Source organism: Otolemur garnettii, unplaced genomic scaffold (assembly GCF_000181295.1).
Source record: "Otolemur garnettii isolate 467f Iridium unplaced genomic scaffold, OtoGar3 scaffold00062, whole genome shotgun sequence".
Lineage (NCBI taxonomy): Eukaryota > Metazoa > Chordata > Mammalia > Primates > Galagidae > Otolemur > Otolemur garnettii.
Genome location: NW_003852457.1, coordinates 4950237 through 4962894, shown reverse-complemented (window position 1 = coordinate 4962894; position 12658 = coordinate 4950237).

Genomic DNA, 12658 nt, shown 5'->3' with positions numbered 1-12658 from the left:
TTAAAGCAGTGATTCTCAACCTTCCTAATGCAGCGGCCCCATTAATACAGTTCCTGTGGGTCACAACATTAGGAAGGTCCTGACCCACAGGTTGAGAACCGCTGACTTAGAGCCTTTATTTTTGTTACTTTGCATCCCTGAGAGTAACTCCTACCTCACTTGAGTGAGCACAGGCTATACAGTATGATCAGTAACTACTCACTTTCTTTTTCTTTTTCTTTTTTTGAGACAGAGTCTCACTTCGTCACCCTCAGTAAGGAGCTATGGCATCACAGTTCACAGCAACCTCAAACTCTTGGGCTTAAGCAATTCTCTTGCCTCAGCCTACTGAGTAACTGGGACTGCAGGCACCCACCACAACAGCCGGCTATTGCTGTTGTTGTTGTCATTGTTGTTTGGCAGGCCCTAGCCAGGTGTGAAGCCGCCAGCCCCTGGGTATGTGGCTGGCGTCCTACCCACTGAGCTACAGTGCCAAGCCAGCCACTCACCTTCTGTCTCTACCCCACCCCTGCTCCAGATCCTTGCATGGACAGATCTTTGACTTTAGGTTCTGGATCTTCTCGTATTCAAGGTATTCCAAGTTAAATCAGAATCCATATTCACTCAGACCCACTTCCTGAGCATCTCGATAGTAGGAAGATAGTGATAAAGGGCATAGTGCTTGTCCTGGAAGGAGCCACAGCCCACAGGCCCCCAGGTGAGGAAGGAGTAGGTAGACGTCCCACAGAGACACAGGTGGTGCTTTGCAGGCACATGGAGGAGGGGTGTGTGGCCCAGGCAGGTGCCTAGAGGCAGGAGAAGGTGCCAGCAGAGATACTAGGAACATACCACAGGGAGAGCTATTGTCAGAGCATTTGTATTCCAGCTCTGCCGTTTGCCAGCTCTGTAGTGTTGGGTAAGTGACCTCACCTCTCTAGACTGAAGTCTCCCACCCTCAATGTGGCCAGATAATGTTACATGTATCTGCCTTGGTATTGCTGTGAAGACTGGAAGCATGCCTGCATAAGGGAATGTGTTTGCTCCTATTTGTTGCTGTATGTAAATAGCTTAATCATAAGAAAACATGATCGTCTAGGAAACTTCAAGCATGTTAGATAAGTCAGGCAGGAGGGGGTGCTGCGTAGGTAGATTAGGGACACATAATGAAGCATCTCGTGGGCTCTGCTGAGGAGCTTAAATAGAGGCAGTCCCCTCCAGTGTGACATCTTGTTGTCTCTAAGCTTGTTCTCTTCCCTTAAGCAGATATCTGACTTTTCCAGTCCATATTCAGAAAAGAACTTCAGACAAACTTCTGTTTGCACTGCTCAGTCATTCTGTAGCCAGACATTGAGTGCCTCCAGGAGCAGGGTCCTCTCCCAACCCCTGTTCCCATCCTGCCACACAGTGCTGGACAGAGGGTTTCGTCAGCCAGTGGCACTGTCCACAGGAAGCGGGCATACCTGCACAGCTGCTGGCGGAACCATGGTTCACAGGGTCCTGCTCCCTCCTCACTCAGAGTTAGAGACCCGTTACTGTGCATAGAGATGGGTCCCCGCACTTAAAACTTAAGATTTGAAGAAAAAATAAAAATGTACAGTCAAAAGTCAAACCAAAATATAACTCCTTTTATAGAATATATGTGATGAATATAAATAATAAAGTTTATGCAAATAATACGTACTATTTCTATTGATGTTCACTGTTTCATAGGGTTAGAGAGGAAGAAAATCCATCATTCTATTTAAAATAACAATGTTTTGCCCAGGCGCAGTGGCTCGTGCCAGTAATTCTAGCACTCTAGGAGGCCGAACGCAGGTGGATTGCCTGAACTCACAGGTTTAAGATCAGCCTGAGCAAGAGTGAGACCCTGTCTCCAAAAATAGCCGGGCATTGTCGTAGACACCTGTAGTCCCAGCTACTTGGGAGACTGAGACAAGAGGATGGCTCAAGCCCAAGAGTTTGTTTGAGCTTGCTGTGAGCTATGACACCACAGCTCTATACCGAGGGTGACAAAGTGAGACTCTATCTCAAAAAAATAAATAAATAACATAAAATAACAATGTTTTATGCTTGATTCTGCTTCTATCTTTGATAGGGAAAAGCTGAGGATCACTTTTTAGTCTGAATTTCATCCACCCTTACCTAGTGGAGAGTGCTGTCCAGGGGAAGGTGACTCTGACTGGGATTCCTGATTAACACCTCTGTTCCTTCAGTCAGGGATCAGCACCCATTCCTGAATGTGCTTTCAGATCTTAGCATGGCAGGTCCGTCAGTGGCCGTGCCCTTGCAGTCCCATGGCACTGAGCTGTTTTGTTTCTCACATTCCATAAAGTATTCAATAATTTATGTAAGATATTAATTAATTGTAAAATAGGCTTTGTGTTAGATGATTTTGCCCAGCTATAGGCTAATCTAAATCTTTTGAGCACCTTTAAGGTAAGCCAGGCTAAGCTATGTTTGTTAGGTTTAGTGTATTAAATGCACTTTCAACTTAAGGATAGTTTCGAAACTTAGTTTACGATGGGTTTATCTGGATGTAACCACATTGCGAGTTGAGGAGCAGTCGTGTGAGTTTTGTTTCCCAGTAGAAATGAGTATGAGATACTCACTTCTGTAGCCATTGGCTACACTGGGATACGTCCTTTATTTAAGAAATAATACTATGTTTGGTCTGAAAGCTAACTTTTTGATAGCAGAGAAAAAGAAAGGTTGGTCTTTATTCCACCCCTACTGCCAGTACCCACAGGCAACTGTTTGTACTGTTCTTGGTGTGTATTTTTCCGGAATAGTCTGTGCATAGGTGTAAAGCATATATATTTTTCAATTATCACTTTTTTAACATATAAAATATTAAACTGTTCTCTGCCTTCCTTGTTGACTATGTCTTACAATCCATTTTGTTTTATTTTATACTATAAAGTTTCCTGTTCTCTGTATTGGCTGAGTGATATCTATATTAATGAGGCATAATTTAAACATCTACTGACTGACATGTATTTGTTTCCCATTTTCTGCTCTAATTAAAGGCAGGACGAGAAACAGACTTACATCTCTGTCTTTGAGCACATCTGTAGAATTAAGTTTCTAAAGTAGATTTTTTACTAAGTCACTGCATTTTTAATAGAAGTCACTCTTTTGTTTCCCATAGAGTTTTTAAGACATATCTCAATATGATTATCTGAAGGGAACTTGGACTTTAAATGCTGTACATATTCATTATGGTGTGTAAGATTAGCTCCCATAGTTACACAGAATAGTCATCTTCTCCAAAGTCGGATTAAAATGGTCTTTCATGTGAACTAGCCGACATGCGGCCTGAGATGGGCCAATCCTGTGTATGCGTGAGTGAGGAGGTGCAGGGTGTGCTGGGTCTGGCATGGTCCCTCTGGGTGCTGATTTCTTACAGGGAGAGCAGAGAGTCTCATGACCCTTCCTCAGACTCATGTCAGCGTCCTCTCCCTCCTGGAACTTATTTACATTAGCAGATGTGTGTTTAAGGTCTGGCCCACAGGGAGGCAGGCTTTGTGCCAAGCTTGATGGCCAGACCAGGTAGGGAAGCGGCCTGTGTCCTGCGGGGCCCACGGTCTCTGGAGGAACAGACCAGCCTCCCTGGCACTTTCCCTGCACATGTCTTTGCCCACCTCTCCCTCCTCTCTAGTTATGCAGACCCTGCCAGGGTTCAAGGTCTCCCTTCTCTCCTTTAGAGAAGGAGATCAGCCTTTTCTCCCCTGCAGAGAGTCCTGGCTGATGGCGCTCTATTGGCGGTGGCTCCTTGACACTGCCGGTGAGCATTGTGTGGGTTCTGCTTCACCATCAAGAAGCTCCTTGAGGGTCATAAAGAGTCTGCCACATTTTATAAACCTTAAAGCGTCCGATCACGAGCCATGGTCACAAGCCATCTTAGAAACAGTAATTAATTAAAGCAACGCCCTAATCAATAGATTTACTTGCTATAAGTTTAGCTTTTTAAGTATTAGCCTTTACAATACAGTGACAGGTGCGTCTCCATCCCAGCAGTGCTGATGCTGTATGCAGGTGACACTGAGACACTCAGTGTGTCTCTGCCACTCAACAGTGATAGAAGTCTAGATACAGGCAGAGCTGGCACAGAGGACAAAGCAACAAACTCAGTGGAGGAAGGGGCAGGAGATGAAACCTGAATGGGGTTTGGAAAGTTGAAGTGTTGGAAGGCAGGGAGAAAAATGTTAGCTCGATGGGCTGATACGGTGTGAGAGGGGCATTCAGCGAGACGTGGCATGTGCTTGGGGACATATAAGCAGGTGTCTAGAGGGAGAAGAAGGGAGCTCCCTCTGAGAGGTAGTCATAGGAAGGGCTGGGTCCTGGGGAGCGTGAACCATGTACCGAGTTGCTTCGGGCACCTTTGCCTTGGTGAGAAGTCGCCTGGGCCGGGGAGCACTAGACGAGAGCTGTGAGAAGGAAACGCCACAGTGGATGCTTCACTGTGAGGGGAACTTTTTTCTTCCTGATTGCCACTCAGTTTTTGAAGTAACAGTTATGCTTAAAGTAAATGATCTGGAGTTAGTTAATAAAAAATTTAAAAATATGTCTGAAAGTTGAGTCTCCTATCAGATGACAAGAATGCGAGGACTTTGCCAGAGGGGTTTAATAGGAACTCATTTCATATTTCAATATTAAAGACGTCATGTAAAACAAAGCACTGCCATTGTGAAACCAGCCCCATAAGTGTCATATAAAGGACGTTATTGCAGTCATCTTATAATTAATCATTCATCTGTCTTTACTGAACACAAGTATTTTATGTCTTTAATTTTTGCATTGTTTTCTGTAAACATATTTGTATTAAATTTCTATTTGCCTGCTTCCTCTAAACTCTGACATTCTCAAAAGAGCATGTAATTATCATTAATTTCTCGATGTATACAAATGTATTTCATTTTCCTGTCTTTCAGGAACTTTCCTTCTGTTATGGACGGCTAGGGAACAGACACCTCACCAGCGTGCCTGCTCCACAAATGAATCTACTTGAAAATCGCCTTCATTAATGTTTTTGGCTTGCACAATTTTGTGTTCTATGAAATGTTTTTATAAGATGGCTATGCTTTTCAATTTCAAAAGCCTATTTTTAAGAAAAAGAAAGAAAATCCACCTTATTTTGTTGTCTCCTAATAACAAAAACCAAACATGATTTGTATAGTAGTGAATAAAGTCTGCCTGTTGGATTCTCTCCTCCTTGAATATAAACCTAAAAAACAAAGTCTTGTTATTTCAGCACAGCCCTAAATTTTTCACACTTGAGGTCCACATTCAGCTGCAACTCATTGCGAGAAGTCAAGAGTCTATACAAATTCCACATTTGCAAGTGATTTATCCATCTCGGTTATGGACCAATAATCATGAAAGTGCTATGCCAAAAGCATTCTGTCACATAAAAGGTTAATTACGGAGGCCTCCGTGGGAAGCAGAGTGGCACTGACAGCCTGGAAACTGGTTTTCCTGCCTCTGTAATTTGTTATGGAACATAAAGGTCATAATCCCCGTGGATAGTATTATTCTGTGCATTCTCTTTTCATCATTTACTGGTGCATCGTGATTTTAATTCAATACGCCCCAGGAGGATGTGTTTTATTTCTTCTGTTAGAATCTCGCACTTGTTTCCTGGTTTTGGAATTTCAAAAACAGCCTTGTGCATTGTTAAACTGTCACTTTCTTACCTCAAAGACACATTTCCTCAATGCATTCACTCTTTACAGCGTAGAAGGTTTGGAGCCTTGTGTTAACCACAGAATGACTTCGAATAGTTTAGCTTTTTCTTACTCTCTTATGATGCATCCTAAAACATAATTCGCTTGTACCTTTCTATTTGTCCAGCACACATTTCTCCATCTCAGAAACACGCAAAACACGAGCCTCTGTGTTAGTGGGAACAGTGGCCCCCTGTGGCACACAGGGCACGTGAGCCAGTGAAGGGCGTCGTTGCCATCGCAGGGCTTACCGAGGAGGTCTGTGGGCAGCCAGGGCAACGCAGTGTGCACTTGGGTTTAGAATTTCAAACAAAGAACTTTAGAACAAGAGCCAGACTATGAAACCTGGAAAACAACCCAAACTCTGTGTGCATCCTTTCCACAGTTGGTTCTCCATACAAGTCCCAAGCTGCCAGCAAACTCCTCTGGATGGAACCTGCAGGCTCATTTCCGATCTGTCCGCTTCTCCTTGGTCCATTCGCACAACCTTGATTTTGGCTTCCTCTTTTACTGCCTACATTACTTAATTTCATTCAACACGTCTTATTGAGAATGTCTTACATTCTGGGCACTGTTCTATGCACTAGAGAGAGCAGAGGACGAAACAGGAATTCGTGTCCTGGAGAAGCTCGCATTCCAATGGGGGGACAGCCTGTACCCACAAAATCAGGAGATGAGAGGGCTACAGAGAAAGAGCACAGTTAACGGGAAGGGTTTGGTTTTAACTTGAGAGGCAGAGGAACAGTAAGTGACATGTTAGCAGCGACCTAAAAAGGTAAAGTGAACTACTTGGAGGAACTATCAAGTGCAAAGCTCTTGAGGTGACAGTCTCCGTGGGTGCCTGAGACCAGCAAGAGCACCAGTGCAGAGGAAGTGGGATGAACAAGGAGCGATGGAGAAATGAAATCAGGGCTGCCTGACTGGGGACCTGTGCTCACAAGGCCATCTCTTGGGAGATAGGGGAGGACCTGAAAGTAGAGCCAGTAAGACTTAGGACGTAGTGCACAGATTGGTTGGTTGAGACATGCAGAAAATAGAAAGTTGAGTGATGCAAAGGTTTTGGTCCAGGGCCACTGGAAAAATAAAATTGCCTTTTTCTGACATGCAAAGATTATAGGAGAACCAGGTGCTACATTAAGTTTGAGATATAAATCAAGAGTAGGGGGCAGATCTCAGCTGGAGACAGACATTTGAGCACCAATATATTAATAAATGTCATTTAAAGCTATAGTGTGAGTGAGGAGATTAGAGAACAGACCCATAGAATGTTACATCACTAGAGAAACCAGAAAAGACCCAGGTGCTGCCGTGAGTAGTGAAGGTACCGAGAGGAAGGCCCTGGAGGGCATCTGAAGAGAGGGTTTCAGGGATAAGGGACAAGGGCCCTGCCCGTCAAGTGAGAGGAGGACAGAAGATGGAATACAAGACAGAGAAATAAAGTGGTCACTGGTGCCCTTGGTTGACTTTATAGAGCGAAGTCTTGGGACAGTCAAGAAAGAATTGGAGGAGAGGAATTAGTCGCCTCTTCCAAGGATCTTGCTTTAAGGAATTGTGGAGAGTGTAGAGTTGAGAAACTGAGCATGTGAGAGGCAGAGGCAAGGGTTGCTGGAGTGACGTGCATGGCAGGTTTAGACAACAGCAGCACAAACACAGGTGGTCACAGACACAGGGAGGGGGTGGGGGCGACAGGGCCCAGCAGCGAGCACACGCCACATGCCGGCAGCCGCCTTGCAGCTGGTGGCATCTGAGAACCACAGGCTCTTCCGCAACAGTGCCGCATGTCAGCCACCATGACCCGACCCTCGACCCTCGGGAGCACGCTGCAGCCGCCAAGCTAATTTCCCCGGCTTGTTGCCCCTGTTCTTTCACGGTTTGCCTTCCACCTACCTCTTAAGCCTTAACACCACGCTGCGGTAATTATCGGGTAAATACTGGTTCTGCGTCATCCTTGACAGCGCCATCTGTGGGCATCTTGATGATTTTCCTGATCTTGGTGGAATGGTCAGAAATGGTCAGAAACGGACATTTGCAGTATTATGCTAGCAGATTCTGGATCCTATTTAAATCTGGTTTTGCTGCCCTCCTTAGACATGGCTTTGATGAGGGACAGGAGTCGCCGCCTTGTTACTGCCAGGTGGGAGAAGTGTTCCCACTGACAAGAGGCAAGGACAAGGGAAGAGGGTCTTCTGGTCACAGCTGGGCAAGGCTGGGTGTTCCAGCTCTCACAGGCCTCTGACACCACCCAGCAGGGAGGGAGTGAGCGCCTCCTACTGCCAGGTGTGGATGGAGGTCCCAAGTTCCCACTGCACCACACGCTGCCCCCACAGTGGGGCAGCTCCTCAGATGGGCTGGTCTTCCTGCTCACCCCTTCACATGCGAACTGTCAGCCGGCCCACCTCAATTCTTCAGCCCAGTGATTCCCAACTTTTTCAGTACATAGAACATAAAGAAAATTAATATTAAATATATCCAGAACTCTCGAGTGAGGGAAGAAGGCCCAGCCCTCCCCAGCCCCACTGAGCTGACCCTAAAGCTGAAGGAAGTCATGATATTTGTACACCTGTGAGCCATTTGGAACAGCATAGGGATTTCGGGAGTTCAAGATTCTAGCTGATTCCTATTCATCCTGTAAGACTGAGACCGGAATGTCTAACCCACAGCACCACCGCCACACCACCGGCAGGGCCATACACAGCGGCTTCCTTGCCTGCCCAGCCACTGGGCTTACAGCCCTTGTCCTCACTGCCCTTCCTCAGGACTGCTACACCTAAATGCCCTAGACTGGGCAATTCATAACAATAGACATGTACTATAGACATCTACAGTCTGGGGGCTGGAGAGTCCCAGATTGAGGCGCCAGCAGATTCGGTGTCTGGTGAAAGCTTGCTCTGGGCTTCAAAGACGGCCCCTTCTGTTTTGTGTCCTCGTGTGGAAGGAGGGACAAGGGAGCTCTGGAGCCTCTTCCTCAGGGTGGAGCTTTCGTGACCTGGTTACCACCCAAGCCCCACCTCTTAAAAGTGTGACATTGGATGCTGGGGTCCAACACAGGAATTCTGGAGGAACACCACCAGGGACACCACAGCAGCCCTGGGGGACAGGACTGCATTTTCAGTGACTGTATTCCCAACTCTTAGCCTGACGATAGCAAGTGCTCATGAATGTTCCCACACACACCACGGCTTTCAGGGACATAGGTGCCAGAAGGAGTCATTCAGCAGGAAGAATAACTCAACAAAAGAAGCCTTCAGATCTGAAAAGTACAACTTTACTTTTTCCTGGCTAAGTTAATTCTTGTCTGTCTCGGAGGCAGGATGAAATAACCGTTCTAGTAGTATTTGATTTTAAAGGATCTGATCAACTTCCCATGGCTTAAAAAATAACGGCTAATGGGGCTCAATGGAGTAGGGGTCCAGCCCCGTACGCCGGAGGTGGCAAGTTCAAACCCAGCCCCGGCCAAAAACTGCAAAAAATAAATAAATAAATAAATAAAATGAATAAATAAATAAAATAACAGCTAATGCTGTTCAGAAAGTCAGAATCGGGGTGGGTGCCTGTGGTCCGTCTCACAGCGCTGTGTGTGCCCAGCAAAATGCACTTCTTCCCTTAGCTCTGGGAGATGGCGCAGAGCAGCACCGCAGAGCACAGCACTGCAGAGCACAGCCTTGGACTCAAACTCATACTACCCAGAGCTGATACCCTGGTGTTTTACTTACACATTGTTGTGCAGGAAACTACTCCAGAACTCAGCAGCTAAAAAAGCAGACACTTCCGATGTCATACATTTCCAAGTGTCAGGCATCTGGGTCCCATTCTGGCCCAGGGCATCTCATGAGGTCACAGTCACATCGTCAGCCAGGGCTGCAGTCACTGGAGGCCTGGCTGGGGCTGGAGCACCCACTTGCACATTCACTCCCGTGGCTGTGGGCAGACATCTCTGTTCCTTGCCATGTGGGTCCCCGTAGGCTGCCTGAGAGCCCTCAGCAGGCAGGGAGGGGCGCAGGAAAGGGAGAGTCCACAGGTGAGACAGCACAAGGCGGAGGGCACAGACTTTCAGCTGTGACAGCACCACTCCCTTCACACACTACTGGCCAGGCACCACTGCCGGTCAGCAGGGGAGCCACCACCTGGGGCGTGAACCCTAAGGTCAGGGCACTGGGCCCATCTGGAGGCCGGCTCCCAGCTTAGGCACATACCCTGCACCTCTGTGCCTTAGTGCCTTCCCCCGCAGAATGGCCATGTGTGCCAAGGCCTGACACAGAGCAAACACCTGAGAGGCGTTAACATTACTGTCACCGTAGTTTCCCCGAAGCACACACTGCCAGTGTGTAAGCAGATGCCCCCCGCCCCTCCTGCCCTGCAGTCCCGCCGCTCCCAGACCTCAGCTACCGTATCCACATCCTCCTCCCATCCTGCCAGAGGACACCATGCTTTTTCTGTGATAACTGTGGCAAAAGCCATGCTCCTCAGGGTCTCAACTTACCTCTTGACCATTTTCCCTTTACTCTTCATCAGATTAATCTTCTGAAGTGTGCTGCCTGATTGCCTCCAGGGCAAACTTCAAGCTTCCCGGCCTGGCCCTCCAGGCCTTCCTGGTGGGCCCACCTCCCTCTGGCCACACTGGACTCAGCCAGTTCAGACACCACCATCACCCACATGTGTCCATGCCCTTCTCCTTCCCAGGGCAGCCTGGGTGCATCTCTCCTGCAGTCTCCCTCCATGATGAATGCTTCTAAGACCCCTCCTCAGAGGGGTTCCTCCCCCGTGCTCTCCAAGAACCTGGGACTTGCATCTAGCAGAAGGGGCTGCCGTATGTGGCTGCCCTCGCCTACTGAGCACCTGTGTCTGCCTTGCCCCTGTCACTGGACCCTGAGCATCCACATTCCGTAGGCACCTCCCTTTTTTTTTTTTTTATTAAATCATAAATGCATAGAAGGCACCTGCCATTGTCTTGGTGCAGAGAGTGTGGAAATCTCGGGGTGCTGGGGGCTGACTGCAGCATGTGGGGGGGGGGCTTATATTGCCCAAGCACCTTTTAAGACCCACTGAAGTAGGAGCATCTTCCCCAGAATTACACAGGTTTGTGTGGCCTTAACTTGAAGATGAAAAACCGACTGGTGGTGAAATGGCCTCCCCCAGATCTCACAGCCTCTTAAAGGTGGGGTCAGGGCTGAGTCCAGGTGGGTTCCAAAGCCCTGGGCTCATTTGCTGAAAAGCCTTTGGGAGCGTAATGGCCCTCAATGACAAGGCAGTCTAGACACACTTTTATAGCACAAAGGAGTCCACTTCTGTTAGTACGACACCTTTGTTGATGAGAGAAATGCTTCCTGCATCCCCTGAAGATGTTTAGATAGTTTTACAAATGGGAGAGATGTTGCAACTTCAGAGACTGGTGACGTTTCCCCTGCTCAGAATCCCTTTCAAAATCCCAGGCACTGCTGGCTGGTGAAGGGCCTGGTTAGAAAAATCCATCAAAATAGCCAACTCTCCGGTGAAACAAGGCCGTCTGCGAACTCAGGGAGGAAGCTCAGGAGGCTGTCCTATCAGGTGGCATTTTGGGTGTTTAGCTATCTTTCTTCTGAGGTAACAGATGGAGAAATAAAATAGGCCTTACACAAAATCAACAGTCTGCCCCCGCCCCCCCGCATGGGCTGCACCACCAGGGACTTTTCCAACTGCCACTGCACTTCTGATGATGCTCGGGAGTGGTGAGGTTTTCATCGTCCGACACTCACGCCAGGGATGGCAGCGGGGCTCTGCCCACTGGCCCGGATGGTCGCTTTGGGAGGAGCCCCGGCGCTGTGTTGCCAGGGCCCGGCTTCTGCAAGTGCCCAGGGTGTCCCTCCTTGCTCTCGCTCATTCACAGGGATCCCTTTGGAAACTGCCCTGCTTCCCTCACAGGCACCTTCTGTGTCCTGCCGTCCCCTCTTCCTGCATCCACACATACTGCCCCCTCCCTGCTGGCTGTGGCTCCCTGGGGTTAACCCAACCTGCTAAATCCTGCAGCTAGTCAGTCTCTGCTGCAAGATCCTGGTGCTGCCTTGGTCATGTGGGGCGGGTCGCCCTCTATGGCAGTGACCCCCCAGCAGCAGGATGAGGACTGACACCTGCCCTCACCACCCACATTAACATGTCAGGGAGCCGTAGAAAATGCCATGTGAGGGACAGGGCTCCTCTCCCTTCCCACTCCCTCCTAGCCACCCCAACCTTGATCAGTTCCCATGACATCTCAGTCAAGTCATGGCCTTCCTTAAACCCCACCGTCCCTGCCGGGAGTCAGCTGTGGTATCCTGGGCTGGATCTCCATCTAGCACCTGCTGCTTCCAGAGCCTTCACCCACCCGAGGCCCTGGTGGTCTTCTTGGCCTTCTCTCCTCCGGGCCTCGGACCCTCTGAAACGCCTGCTGGGCTCTGCCTCACTGTCTAGCCAACAAGAACCTCTGCAGGCTGTTTCTTCTGGTATCAGCCACATGGGCAGCAGAAACCAGTGTGTCTTGGCCTCTGACTGTGCACTAACCCGGTGGGCTCTCCAGAGCCCAGCTCTGTGTCCAGCTTCCCCTCCCCACCTGAGCACTGTGGAAGCACCGTGTGGCTCAGCCCCAGCTCTTTCATCTATGAAATCAAAGTACTTTAGTAAACACCTTAGGACATCACAGAAGCATGCCCAGAAGCTCAGCATTGGTAGTGATACTGCAGGAACAGGGGCCTTAGAAAACAAATCATGTAATTGTGGCTCAGTCATTCACCAAACTTCTCCATCACCTGTGCCAGGTGCAGGAGCTTAGACAGACAGCACACCTGCACCAGCATCCCACAGACTTGGATGGAGGCAGGAGGGAGGGCAGCAGGGACGGTGGACAAGAGCATCAGGAGCACACGCTCTGAAAACCAAAACGCAGACAAAGCATTTAGAACCTCTAGTCTAACGTGGTGTTTCAGCTGAACGAAATTCAGGATGAT